This window comes from Hipposideros armiger, unplaced genomic scaffold, assembly GCF_001890085.2.
Source record: "Hipposideros armiger isolate ML-2016 unplaced genomic scaffold, ASM189008v1 scaffold_572, whole genome shotgun sequence".
NCBI classification, from domain to species: Eukaryota; Metazoa; Chordata; class Mammalia; order Chiroptera; family Hipposideridae; genus Hipposideros; species Hipposideros armiger.
The window spans coordinates 321,439-342,962 of record NW_017731922.1 but is presented as its reverse complement, the minus strand read 5'-3'; the positions used below and the strand labels follow the sequence as shown (position 1 = coordinate 342,962).

General features: G+C 54.1%; 1 long non-coding RNA gene across 1 annotated transcript; it reads left to right on the top strand.

Annotated features, from left to right (window-relative positions):
- The first annotated feature begins 8,714 nt into the window (after positions 1-8,714).
- Positions 8,715-13,319, top strand: LOC109371467 (uncharacterized). The gene is made up of 2 exons (XR_002121882.1): positions 8,715-8,911; positions 13,148-13,319. It is a non-coding gene; the product is annotated as an uncharacterized LOC109371467 (long non-coding RNA).
- Positions 13,320-21,524: the final 8,205 nt, after the last annotated feature.

Genomic DNA, 21,524 nt, shown 5'->3' with positions numbered 1-21,524 from the left:
CCTCCAATCCTCCCTTCTGCTTCTGCTCCTCTCAGCACTTGCTGGAGAAAACCATCCCTGGAAGCCAAACTGCAAAGTGGGTGTGGGAAGTGGTGGCCCCTCCCCGGCAACAATTTCCAGAGGAATCTGCAAAGCGGAGTTTCCATGGGAACACGTGCCAGTCGTACATGGAACCCCACCTTCACAACCAACATGACAGGACCTTGGCAAGGGTGGGAGGTGGCGGTGGAGGTGAGCGGGAGGTGTTCCGCCGGGCACAGCCGCTGCGTTTTGGCCACCAGCTCTCACTAACCTGAAACCAAGTTACAGGCAAATCTGCCTTTTTTTTTGTTTGTTTAACATTCTAATTTAAAGACCATGCTCCATTTTAAGGATGCCTCTGGGGTTTCCAGGATGGATTTTTTATGTAGTTCAATAGTTTTCTTGGCAGACTGCTCAGCCAGGAGAGGTGGGCTATAGTCTTGGCCCAGCCAGGCTGACAGAATGGTATCTCTCTGTCCCTTCTGGTGTCACTTGTGCACCTGAGGGGCTTCCCCATCCCTGAATCCAGACTCCTAGAGTTAGGGACATCGGTACTGAGGCACTGAGACAACTTCCTTCCCAGGCTCCTCTGGCCTGTGGTGTAATTGCGGCCTTGGAGCCTTGACCCAGCACGGTTCAGTTCCTCCTCTCTGCGCTTGGTGTTAGCATGTTGTCTTTTCATGTGTGTATCTACTCAGGTGATGCGGGTGCAAATTGCGGTAAAACATGAAACTACAACAAAGTGACATTCCCTCTGATGCTCCTGCTTCCTTGCAGCCTCCATCCCAGTCCTTTCCCCAGAGGTGACCACTGGGTCATCTGCGCGTGCTTTCCTCTGGGCTTTTATTGCATCTACGTATATGTGCATATATATGAAGATATAAACTATATAGTGCTTGTGCAGGGCTCTGAAAAGCTTCAGTGGCATCCTCCTGTAGGCGTCATCTGTGCTTGCTTTGTTCATGCAGCCCCACGAGGTGGGGGTCTGCCTGTGACAGCACATCGGAGCTGCCAGGCGCTGCTCACAGCAATGGATTCCACGGGACCAGTGGGCCCTAATTTAATCAGGCCCTTATAATGGCCTTTTCAGCCCACAGTTTTCCAGCCTCACAGAAGGGGCTGCAGGGATCATCTTTGGACACAGCTGCAGACCTGTCAGGGTGTGGACATGTACTGTTTTAGCAGGCACTGTCAAATCGTCACGCATGGAAGGTGTGCTGCCTCCTACTCCTTGGGCTCTTTATCTACAATATCTCATTTAATCCCGAAAGCACCCTGTGAAGTGGGGGGCTTGTCTCCCCATTTTGTCCAAGCAGAAACTAGGATTCAGAAAAGCTGACTGTCTAGAGGTGACACAGCCCAGAAGGGGCAGCGCTGGGATGGCTCCAACTCTACGCTGTCCCGTGGCCTCACAGGTCAGGGAAGGGGGTGGGCGGGGAGAGGACCATAAAGGGCCTTAGAGGGACTCGCTGCCTCCTGGGACACAGTTCACGAAGGGACAAGTTTCCTTCATAGATGTCCTGTCAGCCTGACGTTGCTCATACCTGGTTCTCAGACCTGTGGGAGTTGGGGGGTGTCCTTTTGTCACCCCCCCCCCGCAGTGGTCTATCTCCTTGGGGAAATGGAGGCAGGTCAGTAGAGGTGGCGGGGCCGCACCCGCCTGGCAATTCACACCCACTGTGGGCCTGCTTCAGGCAGCCTAGACATTTGGGCCCCAAACCTCCCTTGGAAATTTCCGGCACAGCACGCCTGGAAGTGTGAGCCGCCTCTCAGAAGCTTTATAATCCAGGATAATGCTGCTGTAATTGGTATTGTTCCACATTTACAGTCCCCTCGTTACCTGAAAACCTACTTGCAACGGCTCTATCTAGAGAGGGTTTAATTTTACCACGTTGCAGACCTTAAGAGGCCCAGGAGCACAGGTTTTTTCTCTATCACCCCCACCCCCTCCCTGTACCCACCCCATCCCGATTCCCAGTGAGTGCCACAGGCCATGGGATTGCTTTCTGACTGACCTCAATCGGGGCGCAGCCCTGTACATGGCTCCCCACCACGGCAGGGCTGATCTGGTTTTCTCACCTGCCCCACTTCCTTCCTCCATCAAGCCCACCCATCTAGTCTCCCTCCAACCCCTCCTCCTTCCAACCCTCCCCAGTCTCTGTCAACAAATAAACCTTTCAATAGCACAGATCTGACCACCCACTCCCCCTCAAAACCTTTCAGTACCTTCCATTTATGGTCAAACCTGTTCAACAAAGGGGCCAAGATAATTCAATGGGGGAAAAGCAGTCTTTTCAACGAATAGTGCTGGGAGAAATGGACATCCACATGCAAAAGGATGAGGTTGGACCCCCACCTCACGCCTGATAGAAAACCTCGCAGCGGCTTCCACTGTCCACAGGATGAAGGCCTGGACCCTCAGCCCTGCACTCTGGACCCTCACAGCCCTCAGCTCCAGCCATGCGCCAGGCCTTGTGCTGGGGCTGGGATACCAGTCTCATATTCGTCTCCATGGAGGCCATCAGCCTCATTTCTGACCAGCTCTTGCTGGCCCAAAGTCACCCCACGGCCCATCCATGCTCCCATCCACAGCTGCTGTTCCCCAAGGTGCCAAACTCCCCATCTCTGAACCTGAGCAGGAATTTCTGCTCAAATGCCACCTCTTCCACGAAGCCTTCCCCCAAACACCCTCCCCTACCAAGCAATTTATTTCTCTCATTGCTCTGACTGCCTCTCATTCAATCAATCCACACACATCCACCTCCCCCAGGAGGTTCCAGGCCGGGCTCTCTGAGCATGGGGAGCAGAACACTTGGCTTTTTTCTCTTCATGCCTGACTCATAACAGGGGCTCAAGAGCCATCTGTTTAAAAAATAAGTGAACCTTTTTCTTGGCTAGCAATTTAGTGCCAGTTCTTGCCGGAAGAGGGAGAATGATTTCTTTTTTTTTTCCAATTTCCAGGAAGTGATCTCTAATGAGTACGTGACCCATTTTACGTATGTGAAAATTGAGACAGACGTGTTGCTGCACCCACAACAGCAGGAGAGACAAGACAATGAAAGGTTCAGGAAGGCCTGCCCCCTCCCGCCTGATGGAAAGGGGCAGGATCTGTGCCCAGCTGTTGGCAGTGAGGCCCAGGCACATGAGAAAGGCCACCAGCAGCCCTCGCTTCCCCGCCTGGCTGCTGAGGCTGTCAGAGTCTCCGATCGATGACACGTGCCTGTGGAGCCTGCGTCAGAGGCCTTGAGCCCTGTTAGGGTGGTTCTGCTAATTGATCCCAGAAGTCCCTGTCACTGCCAGGGGATGCCTCAGCGGCTCGGCGATGTCCTGACTGCTGTCCTTCCTCACCAGATGGCCTTTCCTCCTGCTTCAGCTGCCTCTAGGCTAGGCCAGACAGCCCTGGCCGTGCAGGGCCTGGGACCCTCCAAGCAGCCAGCAGGACTAAGCCCAATGGGAGGTGCAGGGTGGGAGCACTAAAGAAGCCCCCTGTGGGTCCCTCATATGCCAGCTGAGTCGCAGCCACCCCAAGAGTAGGAGAGGCTCAGAGCTGCTCAGGCCTTCAAAAGGTTCCCTACTCCAGCCTCCCTGGAAACGTGTCAGGACCCAGCTTCAAATGCCCCCCCCACCTTCCTCTAGCAGCCCCATAGGTGTTGCCTTGTGTGGGAGGAGCCCTGAGGTGCCATGTGTGTGGGGGGTGGAGCCAGGACCTGTCAGGACAGGTGAGTCCCAGGGGAGAAAGAGACTCTGGAGCCAAGTGACCAGGTCCAGAAAGAAAAATGGCAACTGTGGTGCATACAGTGCGCGCTGAGCTGCCGCTCCTGTCATCCCTGTTTCCTCAGATAAAGTGAGGAACTGCGAGGGGCTGGGGAGGAAGACGAGCCCAGGTGGGGCCGGCCCTTCAGCAGGCACTCCTACCCCACATCTCAGTTCTTCCTGGGTTCAAGCCTGGAGTTGGAGACTGCGGAGAGCTTTAGGACACTCCATCCGAAAACTGCCCTGTCCTGGGGGAGGAGCAGCGACTGCTAAAGGGTACAGGGTTTCTCTACGGGGTGATGAAAGTGTTCTGGATTTAGAGAGTGCTGATGGTCGCACAACCTTGTCACTAAGCTAAAAACCACTGAGTTGCACACTTTAAAGGGTGAATTTTATGATATGTGGATTATATCCCAATAAGAGGAAACAAAGACAGTCCTGTTTAAACACTTTGTGTCCCCTTTCCATTCTTCCCAGGACAGAACATGCACACACACACACACACACACACACACACACACACACACACTTCCCTGGGACCTGGTCAGCTCCTCCCTCTACCCCTCCTCCCTAGCCTGTCCTGCCCTGTCCCCTTTCCTGCCCTTCCTCCCTTCCTCCTTCAAAAGGGTCTTTCTGGGGCCTCTCTCAACCTCCAGGCTCTGGCGCATGCAGTTCCCTTTGCCTAGTATTTAAACGCCCACTGAGTTCTTATCTGGAGCTAGGCGCTGTTCCCATTTTGTAGATGAGGAAACTGAGGATCAGAGAGATGCAGCAACTTGACCAAGACCACACAGCTGGCAGATAGTGCCGCTGAGATTCAAGTCCCAGAAGTGACGTCAGAGCTCGAGATGTGAACCACTTGGCTCGGTTGCCTTCTACAGTGGGCTCAATAACACCCCCCATTCCCACCCCACCCCCACCCAAGACATCTACAGCCTAATCCCTGGAACCTGTGAAAGGCTTTGCAGACGTGATTAAGGATTTTGAGATGAGGAGATTATCCTGGATTATCACAATCAAGTGTCCTGATAAGTGGGATGCAGAGAGAGATAACAGACAGCAGGCAGAAAGCAACGTGACATGAAATCAGAGAGATTTGAAGATGCTGCGCTGCTGGCTTTGAAAATGGAGGAAGGGCCCATGAGCCAAGGCATGCAGCTCTAGAAGCTGGAAAGAGCCTCTGGAGGGAGTGTGGCCCTGCTGACACCTTGATATCCACCCAGTGAAACTGATTTTAGATTTCTGGCTTCCAGAACTGTAAGAGAATAAATGTGCGCTGTTTTAAGCCACCACATTTGTGGTAATTGGTTACAGCAGCCCTACACAGCTCTGATCCTAGAGGCTGCTGCCACCATGGCCTCATGCTCACCCCAACCTTGGGCCTCTTCTCTCGCTCTCAGCACTGACCTCACCAGGCTGGTGTCATCCTCCAGTTGGGGCAGGCACCAGCTCTGGGGCATTTGCAGAGGAGGGAGCTGAGGCTCAGAGCGGGGTAGCGAGTGCCCCAGTTCATTCAGCTGGCAAGGGACAAAGCTGGATTTGAACTTGGGCGTGTCTGATTCCAGACCTGATACTCTGAACAATTCCTTTCCCAGTAGACACTCAATAAATGCCCCTGAATGAATGACAAGGCAGGCAGACACCCAGGAAACCTAGGGGAAATGCATTGTGATAAGTAAGGCTTATGGGAGCCTCAAGGAGGACAGTTACTCTGCCTGGGCAAATCAAGGAAGGCTTCCTGGAAGTGAGGGCCTTGAAGGAAGAGGGTACTCCAGATAGAGAATATCATGAACAAAGGCCTGAAGACAGGTGGAGTCAGATGGCAGGGAATGTGAGTCGCTTGGGGGGAGCCTGGGGAGATGACACCAGACTCAGGTTGTGAGGGGCCATGGATACCAGGCTGAAGCCTGAGGAGCACACAGAGGTTGCAAAGCAGGAGAGCGAAATCCCCTATACTGTTCTTTAGGAGACAGCTTGAGTGAGTGGCTCTGGGGAGGATGGCCTATTCCAATTTGGAAGCTGCTGAGATAGACAAAAGCTTAGGGGCTGGGACTGAGGCCATAGTGGCAGAGCTCGGGGCAAGGGACCAGACTTTAGAGCCACTTCAGAGGGGGCCCCAAAAGACCTGTTAGCCTGCTGGCCTCAAGGCATAGGGCTGAAGAGGTGTCCATACTCCCATCCAATTGACAGAGGCTGACTTCAACGAACGTAACGAAAAGCACAGAAGTGGATCAGCAAAAACCAGGAAGAGAAATCCAGGCGGCGACCAGGGGGAGGTGTCCCAAAGGCAGCTAAGAGAATAGGTCAGGACTCTGGAGACAGGCTGAGGCTGCAGACAGATGATGAGAAAAAACTGGGGCGGTCATGGTGGCCACAGCTGCAGGAGGAATGAGGTAGTTAGGGAAGGTGTACGGAGAGGTGACCAGGGCCCCCATGATCAAGGAATCTCAAGGAAAGGGTCCTTTCCTTCCTCGCCTGCTGCTGCTGCTGTTCCTGGGTGCAAACCCCAGCACCCATCTGGACCCATATGGAATTGGACCTTTCCACTTTAGGGAAACCTGATAGCAAATTCCAAACCAATAAGAGCAAATAAATGAGTGGTGATTACTGACAATTGGAGAGGGTACACCACAGGGTGCCTCCAAATAGCATCTCCTCCAGTATGTTTTAAGTGCTTTATAGGTCATTAACTACTTGACAGAGAGAGCCTGACACTTAAAGCGAAGAATTCTGCGCCTCTGCCAGGGAAAATCAATCAGAAATGAAGATAGAGCATCGCTGGCGTTCGGACGTACTGGGTGGGCAAACGGGATTCGATTTACACATAATTTTAAGGCCTTCTCCATTGTGTAAAGTGAGGCACGCTGGTATTTGAGGCCATTTATAAATCCCAAACTGGAGCTTAGAAATGCTTAACCTTCCGCTTGCCTTTTTTTTTTGTCACTGTTAATTAAATATTTCAAAGACATGGCAAAGTACAGAGACAAGCTTAAATAGTCCACCATCTGACTGACAAATAAAACATTATATCTATGGTTGAAGCATCCACTTTTTAAAAAATGTTACTCGTTTTTCTTCCTGCCTTTTCAAATCCTTTCTGTTTTTTGGGCCCACCTCTTCAGGGGGACTTACGCTCACCACACACCCCTGCCTAAGACATCACTCCTTCCTCTGAAATCTGAGCGTAATTACTGCCTCTTTAATTAACTTGGCGATTAATCACCACCTGCTTGTGAAACAGCTTTTATTGTCCTTGTCCATCTTGCATTCGGGATGCGGGTGGGGGTGGGGACTAGGCAGGCAGGGGGGGGAGGGACAGGCAAGCTGACCTGTCCTCAGGGCCCAAGGCTGGGCAGGGTCAGCTGGAAGGAGAGGCCTGAGAAGGCCTGATATCCAGAGGGTGAGCCCCCTCCTGGCTCTGTTCAGGCAGCCGCCAGGTACCAGGAACCTAGAGGAGCTGGAGATTAGCCCTAAGAGAGCAGGGGGCAGCTAGGACGGTAATCTAACTTGGGCAGCCTCAAGGCTTCTGCTCGTGCTCCCCTCTGACCAGAATGTCCTTTCCTCACTGAGCCTTGTTGTGGGTTGTATTGTGTCCCCCAAAGAGATATATTGAAGTCCTCACCACTGGTACCTGTAATTGTAACCTGATTTGAAAATAGGGGTTTTGCAGATGTAATCAAGATGAAGTCATACTGGAGTAGGGCGGGCCCCAATCCAATGACTGGTGTCTTGATAAGAAGGCCAGGACAAGACAGAGACACAAGGAGAACTCACTGTGCCACCAAGCTGGCTCCTCTACATGCCTGAATCTGGCTGCCCAGGATCCTAATTTTTCTGGTCTATTAACCCTCCCCCTCTCCCCCAACTCCAGGAGCAGCTCCTACACCCTCCTTTGTCAGAGGAAGCCCTCTTCCCTATCCCTTATCAGATATCACCCCACAATTGAAAGGACCCTGAGGAGTTCCCAAGGACTGCCCTACCCCCAGAATAGCATGCCTGCTCAACTCAGTTGCTTCTCCCACCTGCCCCCACACCCTCAGAGGGGGGCAAGGTAGCCTGGTTTGAGCAGAGTGCTTCCAATTTCCCCTGTGATTTAGAGAGGAGGGGGTCCCAGGGAAAGAGAGGGCCCAGCAGGCTACCGGGATTTTAACGTGGAGGCTGGGGCTGTCTCATTCCTACTGCCAAGCTCATCTTTCTAACACATCTTCTGCTCTGATCCAACACTCTCTTTTGATAGATGGGAAACTGAGGCCCTGACACTCCACAGGGCCTCGCTGTGAAGAGGAAGTCTGAGGTCCAATGATGTAAGCATGTCCCAGTTTCAGTTCTGTCATTCACTCCCAGGGGATAGCATTTCTGTGCACCGCAATCTCTCCATTCTTGAAGAACAGTAATACCATCTTCTTGGGGTGTTACCAGCCGCAAAGATAGCTCTAAAAATCTGTATGTACATTTTTTATAAATTCAAGCTAACACGTTTTGAGCACCTTACTGTGTGCCAGGTCCTGGAGATACCAGTGGGAGCAGCACAAACCCTGTGTCCCGACCTTAAGGTGCTACCTATTTGGTAGAAAAGGACAAAAAAAAAGAGTTTTATTTTGGGTAGTTAAGTGTTATGATGGGGTGCACGGAAGCAGCGAGGAAAAGTCTGCAGATGTCAGGAGGGCCCAAAAGAGGAGCGGCGGCCACAGGAAAGACAAGGCAAAGAATGAAACCCTTAATCTCCCACCCCCACTGCCCGAGTCCCGTCTTCGTCTCAGCCAATCAGGTGTCAGCATTGCCGGCTGGCCAACCAATCAGGAACAGGAAGAGGAGCGCTAGTCGCCGGCCGCAGTTTCCCCCAGGAGGGCGGCCAGAGCCCTAGCGCCCCGCCCGACCCCGCCCTCTGCCTGCCCAGGCTCCGCCCCAGACCACGCCCCACCCCGCCAGCCGCGCCTGCTTGTAGCCCCCTCGCCAGTGGCCGATCGTTGGGGCCGAGTATTGTCCGAAAGGCCAAAAAAAAAAGGAAAGAGGGAGGTTGGGGGACAGCTACGTGACCGGGAGAGGATTTATAACATTTTCTTTTGCCACCGACAATATTGCAAAATGTATGAAAGAGACAGCATCGCTGGGACAGGAGCGTGAGGGCGCGGGCAAGGTAAGCAGCCCCCCCCCTCCTCCGGCGGGAGGATCGCATCGGGGCACCATCCCCACACTGAGCGGCTGTTGCGGGGTCTGCGCGGGTCCGCGCTCTGAAAGGTCTTGTGAGCCGTAAGCGGTGTGAACGCGGTCCCGAGCTAAGGCATCTATGAGGCGGTGTGGACTCGGCCCCTGAGCGGGGGGCGTCTTCTGTGACCCGAGGGCCGCCGAGGCGGTGTAGACGAGCGAAGGTGGTCCCACCGAGGCGCCCCCGGAGCCCCGAGATAGTCCAGACTGATCCCTAAGCCTGAGGTTGGCAGTCCGCCTAACTCACAGCAGGTGAGACCGCGGAGGCGCGGACTATGCCCCAGGCACCCTCCAGAGACCCGGGGGCAGGTAAGGCAGTGCGGACACGCGCTGGTGGTTGAGGCGCTGCAGAACCACGAACAGGTGTTGGACGCGGGCGGGTGGCAGACGCGGAAACTTTGCTGGAGCGCGCGCCGCGGGCGGTGCGGAGCAAGGTCTGGGAGCAGCTGGAGGCGCGGCGCTGGGGGCTGGGACCCGGTGCACCCCCACGTGGTGTTTCAGCCGCCTCCCGGGGTAGATGGCGGGAGGAAGTCCCAAACCCTGGCCTCGGCTGCTGCAGAGGAGATTCACTTTGAGCCTTTCAGACAAGTTCACCAAGCGCCCTCTCTGCCCGCTGAGGCTGCGGTATCTCCATTTCTTCACCTGTGAGGAATCAGGGACAGAGGCCGGTTTGGTGTCCTGACACGCCACACACTGGTAATCAGGGAATGCAAGGGTCTGGTCCAAGCTGGGAGCCCAACTCCTCTCCTTCCACTTCTGTCTCAGTGAGGAGAAAGGGTGCCAGAAGTGGCAGGGGAGGGCTAGGGGGTGCAGATGGTACCCGAGGGGGTGTACGGAGGCCCTGGGTTGGGACCCCTAGATCTGCCTTCCACTGCCATTGTGTGGCTCCAGGTGGCCTCACAGCACCAGGCAAGGGAATGAATGGAGGAGGGAAGGCAGTGGTGGAGAGGGAGCAGACTGATGCTCTTGCCCACCTAACTCATCCCCGTGGGATGCTGTGCCTGGGATGCTGTGCCTAGGGCAGACCAAGTGGGGCAGGATATCTGTATGGCACTGTACTGTAAGGGAGGAAGACACCCAACCCCTGTCTCTACCACAGGGAAAGGGCACAAGGAGCCAGCAGTCTGGAGGAGGCACCTATGTGTCCAGGGTGGTTCTTGGGGTTCCTCAGTCTCATCTCCCACTGCTCTCTGTGTCTTTTGCCCCATTCTTACTCCCACACCCTCCTTGTCTCTGGGATTCCTTCTACCACAGCTCCTTTGCACATGTTTATTTTTTTGATCAACAAGTAGTCCTCAAACATCTATGTCCTGGGCATGGGTAACTCAGTGGTGAACAAGACAGGCCCAGCCTCTGCCCTCATGGGACTTCCAGACCAGTGCAGGGACATAGATGATGAACAACAGCCGGAAGGGAATGGGGTATGGCAACGGGAGGCAGCCGGGGATGGGCATCAGGAAAGGCTTCTCTGCAGAGGTGACAATAAGTCAGAGGGATTAATGCGTCCTCATCCTTTGGGCCCCAGGAAGCCTTGTCTGACCTCCCTGACATGACACGTCCCTATGACAAGCTCTTGTCACCTGGGGACTACGCCTTCCATGGACACTTTTATGTTGTTATTAGATCAATGCTTGTCTCCCCCCATCAATTATAAGTGCCATGAGGGCAGACCTGACTCTCTTCCGGGTAGATTGTAGGCAAAGCAAATAAAGAATGAGTAGAATTTCCCCCAGGAAGACAGTAGCGGCTCAGCCAGGTCTGATATCCAGATGGCAGAAACTTTTTTTCCCCTTCACTGGACTGAGTCCTGGGCTCTACACCCCACTTACCGTTCATAGAAACAAAGTGAAAGAAACCAGCCTGGTAGGGAAGAGAACAGGGAGAGGCCTGGCTCAGATGGCCCACTGAAGTGCCAGGGCTGACCCACTGGAAGGGACGTAGACCTGCTAGGGAGGGTGGGGGAGGTCGGGGGGCAGGTGCCTGTCCTGTTTTCTGAGCTCAGACCAGCCTACTCCTCATCGTTCTGTCCCAGCTCTTCAAATGCTGCTCTGGGAAAAGATGGTGGCCAGCAGGCTTCCCAGGATGGCCGGGCTACGGGGCTGGCTACACAGTAACACCCTGGCCTCCACCCCCCAGCCCACCCCTCTCCTGGGCAGACAGGACCCTGGGCAGTGCCTCTCTGACCCAGAGTCAGGCCTCTGGGCACAAATAGCTGCCCAGGTAAGCTTTAGTTCATTTAAACTCCTGGCTGGAAAGTAAGAATCAGGTCTAGAGGGACTGACTCTTATTTTTATTTTTTGTAGTTTATATACTCAGTGAATTTCTCCCTCCCCTGACTCTGTCAGACCTATGCGCCTGGCACCTTTCCTCTGGCAGATTATGCTCTCAGAGATGCCCGACAAAGCTTTTAGCGTACACTCCCCACTTCAGGGGATTGAGCAGTCTCCGTGCATGCAGGCCTAGAGCGCGTCTACATGCTTTATTCAGGCTCTGGCAGGGACAGAATAAAAGCAGCTTCCCCACCCACCTAGCCAGCCATCCCTCCTGACTGGAATTGCTTTAAAAAATTAATTTGCAGTGATTTACTCCCTTCTGTTCTGTGGGGATCACCAGCTTTTAAAATATGTATTTAAATCAGATTCACAGCTCCCAGATCAACTTGAACCACCTCCCCCCACCCAGCAGAAAGAGCACTGGATTTGGAGTCAGCGGCTCAGAGGTTCAGGCCAAGCTCTGCTAATGATGAGCTGTGTGACCTTGGGCAAATTACTTAACCTGTCTGCGCCTCCATTGGCTCCTCTGGAAACTGAGGTTAATGATAATCCGTCCCTCACAGGGTGTTGTGAGGATTAAATTAGATAACGTTCAGGGAAGAGACGTGCCATGCCAGGTCTGTGTTTTCTGTTCCCCATGACTGGCTGTCCTACTAATTAGCCTGGTGACCTTGGGAAGGCCACTCAGCCACTCTTAGCCCTCAGTTTCTGTATCTGAAAAGCACAGGGGTTGTTCTAGGAGATGAGGCCCCAGAACCCCCCCCCCCACCCCCCCACCCCCGCCTGGAGCCCAGAGCCCCCACTCATCTCCTCCTGTTCTCTGCCCCCTCACCCATCCCTTTTCTCATCATCCAAGCAAGCACTGAGTTCTAATTGGAGATGGTCCCCTTCCCCAGCTGCCTCTCCTCCTGGCTCCCTGTGAAGTTGTAGGGTTTGGGCCCTGGGGGCTGCAGTTCTTGGCTCATTTTCAGGAGCAATTAGCCATGATGTCACATTCCTTGGAGGTGGCCTTAGTGGGCGCGTGGCCAGGCTGGCCTGGAAGCCAGGACTCTGCTGGGTCTGTGGCCTGCGGGGCTCCCCCAGGCTCGGGGTCCCTGTTGCCCGTGGTGGGGAGGCAGCTTCCCAGGCAAAGCCGGGTCCATTTCTGTCCTTTATGACTCCTTGACTCCCGGAGTCTGAGTGTAAATTAGTTCTACGCGGAGCTTTTGTTGGCAACTGCCTGTTCCTTGGAAGCAGGGGGCTTTGTCAGGAAGAACAAAGCTGTTGGGTGTTTTTCTGATTTGGGGAAGCGTGCTCCTGGGGGAGGGCTCCTCTCTTCTCAGTGTCGAGAGTCCTTGGTTCTCAGACTCGCCGGTTTTGTTTTGGGGTTTTAAGTCCTATGGCTTAAGAGTCACATATGTTTGTGTGTGTGTTGGCTGAGGGATTTTTTTCCTCCCTCTTGGCTTCCATAGCATATTCTGTGGAAGCTAATTCCACGGACTGAACTTTTCAAATCACTGCTTCAACAGCTTTTAAAAATCTGGACCTAGTTACTCCTGTCATCCATGTGTAAAGATTTAGAAAAAAATTCCAAACCCGAGGGTGGGCAGCCTGGGGGATGTACGGCTCCTGGCAGTGCACACTCGCTGTCGACCTGGGGTCAGAGCCCAAATGCCGAGCGCCTCTTGAGATGGGGGGGGGGGGGGGGGGGGGAGCATGGTCTGCTCCGTGCCAGACATCTGGATATTTAGAAAACATCTGGGTGGCTGAATTTTTCAGGTTTCTGCCTGACATTTAATATCACAAACATTGAGCCTGCCTCCCGTACCCCCCCTCCCCTGCCTCCCAAACACACCCAGCCCCTCCCCACCCCCTTCCTGATGGGTAAGAAACATCCATTCTTTCCAATTCCCCAGCGTTTCTCCCCCTACCGGAAATCTGATGGGCTTATGACATCATGGCTGGCTGCTGAGCGATGAAGTGGATGCCACAAAGAAATCCGACATATCAGATGGCTTCTGAAATCAGTTCCCCTCCGGCTGTAGTAACAGGCCTGAAGTCAGGAGAATGTGAGCTTTGTTTAAAAAACAAAAAAAATAAACCTAAGCCTTGCCCTGTATTAAAGACAATTTTTTAAAGCAAACAGACCTTTCGGACATTATCTTATTTTACTAGAAATGCTAAAGGAAAAAGGCTAACAAATCAAACCTGAGGCTGCGTGTGAACGTTCCGTTTCTGTTGAGTTTTTGTGTGTCTTTATTCACTATGGAAGGAGTGGTTCATCTCCCCTCATTACCTTGTTATTCAAATGCAATAGCTTTTTTTTTTTTTTTGAGACCAATAAAATTCACAAGGTACATTGCTGGTTCATGTTTTTCCAGGAATCCATTTTTATGGTGTGACCGTGGACCTGACCTGGTCTGCAAACATTGTATTTCGTTCTGCTGTTTTTTTTGCCTGTGAAACTGTTAAAAGGATGCAGTTAAGCCTGTTTTTCAGTCTCCCCTCCTCAGGGCAGGGCATGACTGGTGGGCCAGGGTGGTTTTTGGGATGAAAAACCTCTTCAAAAGGACAAAGTCAGGAGGGGAACAGACAGTAAAGGGACCTATGACGTAAGATGCAGGGCAATCCACTGTCTTCTCTCCTCCCAAAGGGATGCGAGGACTTTAGTAATAGCTCCAGGCTGAGAGACCTCACCCCTGATGCAGGCCCAAGTTAAGGAGGGCTCAGGGTTTCATGTGTCATGCCTGTAAGCCCCCGGTGAAGGCATTGAGAGTCCAACAGACCTGCACTGGAGTCCCAGCTTGTGGACAAGCTGTGGGGCCCTGGGCAAGTCACATCACCTCTTAGTCTCCGCCCCACGAACAATGACCTTGCCGTGCTGTCCGGGAGAACTGAAAGTGCTGGACAAGCCACGATGCCCTGGCACTTCAAAGGTCCCCAGGTCCACTATAGAGCCGGGAGAGACCAGTGTCGATTCTGGAATTGAGTCCATCGCCTGGGTTTGCATCCCAGTTCTGCCAGCCATTATCTGCATGATGATCTTGATCTGTGTGATGTCCTCTGTGCCTTGGTTTCCTCATTTAATAATACTAGGACCAACCTCATACATGGGCTGTTGTGAGGACTGACACAGTGAGTGCTCACCAAGTGTCAGCTGTTACCGCGAAATGTGCCCCTGAACCCGCACGCAGGACGCCTGGTAGGACTGTTGGGCCTGGAATGGGAGGGGGTGCGTCAAGCTCAGCACAAGTGAAGGATCAAGATCAGCCCTCATCTCTCTGCACAGAGCTTTCCATGGCTCCCCATTACCCAAAGGGAATAAAGCCCCCTCCTTATCTGGGCCCCAGGCAACTCACACTTGGGCCTCGCGCACTGTTCTCTCCCATTCGTCTGCCCGCCCAGGCAGCTGGAGCACGCTGCCTTCTTTGGATGAAATGCTAATGGGTAGGTCACGTTTTTGAGCACCTGCCATCACTTTATTCTGGGCACTTTACATGGTTCAACTCACTTGATCCTCACAGCAGCCCGTGCGGGGAGTATAGTTATCATTCCTATTTTAGAGGCGAAAACGGACACCTCAGGGGTGAAGTATCTTGCCCAAGGTCCCAGAGCCCTGGTTGGAGCCAGGGGTCGGGCTCCAGGACCCATCCATGTAACCCCAGCCCCACTGGGTGTCTTGGGTCCTCTCCACTGTTTCCTAACTCACCCTGCAGCCAGAGCACCTACCTTCCCAGAGTGCCCACCCCACCTCTGTCTGCCAAGACTCTTATGCCAGCACGGCCAACAGGACTTCCCAGATCACCCTCCCACCCTGTTGAAGGAATGCTGGAGGTGTCTCACCTGCCCCTCTCAGGGGGTGTGGCTCTCCATGGCTGGCCCTGGATCCTCTTGTCCACCTCTCCTAGAGGCCAGGAACTGGGCTGTGGCCAGTTCTGTGTCACCCACAAGGCCCTGAAGGCCAGGTTAGCAGGCATTTACTGAGGACCTACTATGTGCAAGACACGGGGCCTCATATGGCAGGTCCCCGCACCCAGCCTAGGCTTCTCTCCCAAACTCCAGACCTGTCCAGCCAATGCTTCTGCCACATCTCCATTGGGATGGCCAGCGAGCAGCTCCGCCTCAGCAGGTGACAAACTGAGCTCCTCGAATTCACCCCAAACCTGCCCCACCCCCGCACCCTTCCAATCTCGTGTAATGGCGGCTCCATTTTTCCACTCCCTCCCTTGCTCAGGCCCAAAACTTTGGGATCATCCTTGACAGCTCGCTCTCTCTCTCTCTCTCTCTCTCTCTCTCTCTCTCTCCCTCTCTCTCCTTCCTTATTTAATCCATAAGCAAATCCTATTGGTTCTACTTTCAAATATATCAGCAATTGGAGCCGTCTCTCCACATCCGCTGCTACCACTCGCATTGCCCACCTGCATGAGCCTGCTCACAGGTCTCCTTCCCCCTCGGTGCCTGGGATCCATTCTCCACACAGCGGCCAGAGTGACCCTGCTAGCACTGAGGTCAAACCCTGCCGTCCTCCTCCCAGAACCCTGCAATGGCTCCCAGCCCATTCAGGTTCAGGGTCCTGCTGGTGGACCCTGCTTGTTCCCTGTCTGACCTCAGCTCCTGCCATCCCCCACCTCGCTCATTGACCTCCAAGCTATGCCTCCAACATACCATGTGCGTCCCCACCTCAGGACCTTTGCACGTGCTGATCCTTTCCCTAGTATGTTGTTTCCTCTGATATTTACATCACTTCCTCCTTCACCCCCTTCAGAGATCTGAGCAAATGTCATCTGCTCAGAAAGACTGTCCCTTCCCCGCACCCCCCATCCTTTCGCCATGCTCTCTCTCCTCGTACCACTCGTTCCCACGTGACCTTACACATGTATGTAGATGTTGCTAGAACGTGACCTGCATTAGAGCAGGGCTCTGCCTGTCTTCTCACTGCTGTATTCCTGGTGAATGAAAGGATAGATGGATGGATGCCGTGGAGGGACAGCAAGTATTGAATGCCTTATCTGTGCCAGGTTCTGTGATGGGTGCTGAGGTGACATGTGAGACAAGGCCCCCGCTCCCTCAAAGAGCCCTCGTCTGGGGAGGGAGCCAGGCACTGAGCGGGGGAACGGGGCAGCATCCAGGAATGACCTCAGAGGAAGAACTGGTCCAGCTGGTCGGAGGGAACTTCCTGAAGAAGGGGTCACACACGTGACCTGAAAGGTGAAGAGGAATTGGGCAGGAGGAGGGTTGGGCGGATAGGAGGGCGTGTGCTCTGGGGGCTGATGGGCAGGGAGGACTAGGTGGGGCCTTAAAGGTCAGTAAGAGCCACTTAGGGTGGAGAGAAGGGCAGGTCTCCCAGGTTGGGGTTACTGTGTGCACAAAGGCCCTGGGGTGGAAATGGACAGGGCACACGTGTGGGCAGCTTGGCCAGTGGGGACGGATTGGGGAAGGTCGTCAGTGCAGCCTGGAGAGGTGTCAGGAAGAGCCGCGGAGCCAGGTTCGGAATCCCAGTGCTCCCTCTCCGAGCCTGTGATCCTGGATGCACCACTTGCCCTCTCTATGGCTCAGTTTTCCCATCGGTGGGCTGTTGACCGCGTGATTTGTGCTGCCTCACCAGGAGAATAAGACTCAAGCGTGGAGGGACTGAGGGTAGGGAGAAGTCTGCTGGCAAGAGCATGGTCAGCAGGGGGAACAGAATATGCAAAGACGTGGGCCCTTCTCCCAGGTTGCATTTTTCCAGTCCTGCCTTCAGCGAGCAGAGAGGCAGCCAAGACAATGATGGGGTTGACCTGGCTGTCCCCAACGGGGGCTAGGCCTGGGGTGTGCCCGGCTCTGCACTCGAGGAGCCACCAAAGTTTGGCCTCATACTCTGCTGAACACCGCAGCCCTGAGACACAGGCCCCTCCTTGACGCTGGAAAGCAGACAGGTGACCAGCAGCTTCGTTAGCACATAGCTGGTAAACGGCAGGCGAAGGACTTGAACCCAGGCCTGCCCGGCCCCATTCCCACGTCTTTCGGGTGGGCTGGGGGAGCTGGTGCCAATTCTGAGGGAGCCGGGGTCACACAAGTGAAAGCCTGCTCATGACAGGCTCCGAGGTCAAATCCCAGCCCCCACTACGGGGCTGCTCTGATCAAGGCCACTTCCTCCTTTGGGGAGGTGAGTCGGGCCTCTGGAAAGTTCTCTGAGCCGCTCCCATTGACTAGTTTCTCTGAAGACTCTGGATGCTCCTGGAATGTTCCAGGATTATTGATTCCCTAAAGCTTCACAGCCACCCCTCATGCAGGGGTTCTTATCCCCATTTTATAGCTCAGGAAACAGCTCAGAGAGGAGGCCCACTGGTTGATTGGGCTGTCCTACTGTGTTCGCTCTCTGACGGCTGCTGTGGGGACAGAGGGCCTGGCTCCATGTGCTGCTGAGAGCCGTGCTCGGGCCTACGGTGGGGGTTTCAGGAGCCAATTTCAGCGCACACTGAGGACTTTCTTTCAGGTTGCCCATGGTGGAATCTTGGCAGGAGTGAGCTCCCCGTCATCACTGGAGTTCCAAGAACCTCTGCATGTGGGGAGGGGGATTAGGTCAGAGGGGCTGTTGGGCTGAGCAGTCCAAATTTCTTTGACCTCTCCAAGCCTCAGTTTCCTTATCTGTGAAATGGGGATATTAATACCCAGCTGTTGGAGGCAATAGGGGTCAAGGAGCTCCATAAAACACTCAGCCCTTTTCTGGCCCATGGAAGTTACCCAGTATGTACCACTGGCCCTTCCAGGGCTCCCAAGCTTCTCCTTATAATGGCCAGGACCTGAGGACAGCGTGGGAAAGGGGCTGCCTCCAGCAGCCCTGCACTGTGGAGCAGCCCCCCAGATCCCCCATTCCTTCCTGTCTGGGGAGCTGGGGGTCCAGGCCAGGGGTGGGCTGGCCCCACACATCTGCCTATCCGTCTCATCTGTCAGCTGGGCTGGGTCATGGCCAGCACCCTGAGTAACTCGGAGGCCCCAGATGATATTTTGGGGAGTGTGGTTTGAGGGCAGATGCGCGTCTCTTGCCACCCCTGACACTGGCCTCCAGGAGGGAGGACTCACATTTTGTCTCGGGAAAAACCTCACTGCTTTAATCAGAGTCCCACCCAGGCTACACCTGGAGTCTCCCTGCCTTCCACAGCTTCCTGGCTCCCTGGCTAGGAAATGGCTCAATGCCAAGACCCAATGCGCTCTGTCACGGTGCTCCAAGCAATTGGTATTTGTTGAGCACCAACTCTGTTAGGGACTTCCCTTGCCTTTGCTCAAATAATTCTTGAAGTGAGACTAGGAGAGAAAGCCAAGGCTCAGGGAGAAGAAGCAACCTGGCTGAGCCACATCAGAGGCATGCAGCTCTCTCTCAGGGCATGGGCATCCCTGCCTGCGCCCTGGCAGCCCCTGGGCAGGGCAGCGCAAGGAGCGTGGGCTTCGGAGCCCTGGAGTGTGATGGGGGACTCCGGGCTGTGCAGGGGGGCAGATCAGGCACAACCCTGACTCCCCCCTCCTGTCTTTGCATGCTCCGTTCCCCTGCTCACCATACTCTTCCTGCAGACTCCTCTCCTCCTGGGTCTCTGCAGGCTTAAGTCGCACCCTTTCTGTGCTGCAGGGCAGTGCAAGAGGAAAGGCACGTGGCTGGGAACCCACAGGCCTATTTTCAAATCCTGCCCTGCCGTCATGAACCTGAAGGGGGAAGAGTCAGGGGAACAGCAAGCAAACAGGGACCAGCATAGGCCAAGGCAAGATGATGTGAGTGGGCCTCCTAGGGCTACATCAGCTAGGAGGGTAGAGCCGGGAGCCGGCAGAGGGGAGGAGGCCTGGGCTGGTCTGCCCTTCCCTCACTCTGAGCCTTGGCCAGGGCTGTCCCCTTTTTCTCCTGTCCAAACCTTCATGACTTTAAGCCCCTGCTCGTTGGTGTTCCCTGTCAGTTTCTCCTGAGCCACCCCTTCCCCAATGTTCCCCCAGCCCCAAGTGCTATCTTGATTTGCGCAATGACCCGGATTGTGGAGGTTTCTGTCCTGCCCGAGCGCGGTGGAAAGATCCTTAATTCAACTCTCAGCTCTGCTTCTCTTCTGCTGGGTGATCATGAATAAGTTACTTCACCTCTCTGTTTTGTCATCTGTGAGATGACAGTAGCAGCCCCCAGTTCACAGGGTTCTCTAGGGGATTGAATGAGATTGTGCTTATAAAGCAGCAAGCCGTACTGCCTCCAAAAGTCAGCCAGCTGGGACACACACGTTCAATGCACATCGTTATTATTTGTGAGTCCCTTGAGAGCAAAGCCTTGTGTCTGGTGCCCTGTTCATAGCAAGGCAGAAATGTGGCTCAGCGATCGCTTCTGGAATGAATGGGTGGCCTGTTCTATGCAAATGTGAGCTCTTAGAAAACTACCGGTAACCTAAATAGTTACCTTACCATGTATGGAATGTCTACATCATCTTGTTTAATCTTGACCACCCTTCTGACGCGGGGATTATTAAACCCATTTGGCAGATAATATAATTGAGGCGTGGAGAGAATTTACTGCTGGCCTGAAACTCAGTAAATTCACTGAGTCAATTTTTGCCCCTGGGTCTGGTTGACTTTGCTGCGCTGTGTGTTGGTTAGGACCCTGTCCTATTATGCTGTTGGCTGAGTGGTGCAGATACCCCCTTCTTTGCCTCCTGGGTGCCCTTCCCCATCTCTAGACCACCCTTTGGTGTCCCTGAGGTGAGAGGACATGGATTTTGCAGCCCACAGTGATCCGTGCTCTATAATATATGCACACACTTATGCACACAAGTGCACATATATGCACACACATGCACCTGACCTCCACGGCCAACAGGTCTCCAGAGGTCTCTGCAACCAAAAACCGTGTGAAGTGCCCGTGAAACGATGCGGGCTGAGCTGTCACTGCTCATGGATTTGTTGGCCGCAGTCCTCCCCCAGCTGTTAGCATGGGAGCTCCTTGCTCGTGGGGGTCAGATGGGGCTTGGAGACTCCCCTCCTCGGCTTAGTGTCCCAGTGCGGTGGGGCTGGCAAGGGAAGAGCCAGCATACTCCATCACGTCTCACGGGGCCCAGCACCAGGGAAGCCTGGAACCTTCCTGGGGGCTTTGGGCAGCTCACGTGACCCCTCTGAGCCCCAGTTTCCTTATTTGTTCAATGACCCTACAACCCCACTCTCTCGACCCGGGCAGGCTGGATTTAAGGCTCAAGTAGGAAAGTGAACGTGGATGTGGGGAGATCAGGGGAATGTCCACTGGCGGCTGGGGGTGATGTTCAGAGGAGCCCCCATTGCTGAGGTCCACCTGGGCCTGCTGGGAAAGGTGCTGAATGGTTCTGAACCAGCCTTGGTTGTCTTCTCTTGAGCTCAACTTGGGGCCACCATGGCTGTGTCCATCCCAGCATCCTCTGAGAGAGTGTGAGCAGCCTGGGGGTTGGTGGAGACAGTCTCCAAGGGGCCAGGACTCTCTAAAGAGGCCTGTGATGGGCTAAGAAGCCAGGGGCCAAGGGATAAAGACAGTGATGGGGCAGGGAGGATGTGTGTGGACGTTGAGCCCAGGGCAGGCTAGCCCAGGAGGACTAAACCTGGACCTGGAAAGGCTTATTATTCCTTCCTTCCTTCCTTCCTTCCTTCCTTCCTTCCTTCCTTCCTTCTGCATATGTTTATTGAGCACCTCCTATGTGCCCTGCAGATCCCATGCTCAGTGCTGGGCACACAGCAGTGGACAAGACTCCTGCCTTCATGCAGATCAGATTCTAATGGAGAAACTCAGAAAGAAAAACGTAATAAGAAAGTAAAATATATTATTATCCAGAGTGATAAATGCTAAGAAGAAAGATAAGGCAGGGAGGGGAAACAAAGGGTGGATTTAAAAATAAATAAATAAATAAGGTGTCCAAGAAAGGTCTAATCGAGAAAGTGACATTTGAGCGAAGACCGCAAGGAGGTGAGGAGGTGAGTCAGGTGGCTCTCTCGGGGAAGAGCATTCCAGCCAGAGGGAACCGCCAGGGCAAAGGCCGGGAGCCAGGAGCGTGCCTGGCATGGTGGAGGAATGGGGAGCAGACCTGCGGGCTGGAGGGGAGTGAGGGAGGGGGAGGCGGTAGCAGATGAACTCAGAAAGGAAATGGGGGCCAGATGGTGAGGCCTCCTGGACTCACTCTTTAAAAGGATCCCTCTGGCTGCAGGGTTGAGAATAGACTGGGGGAGGGGCAAGGCCGCACCAGGAAGACGGATAGGAAGCTGTTGAAAATAATCTAACAGGATTTGCTGATGGATTGTGTGTGTGTGTGTGTGTGTGTGTGTGTGTGTGTG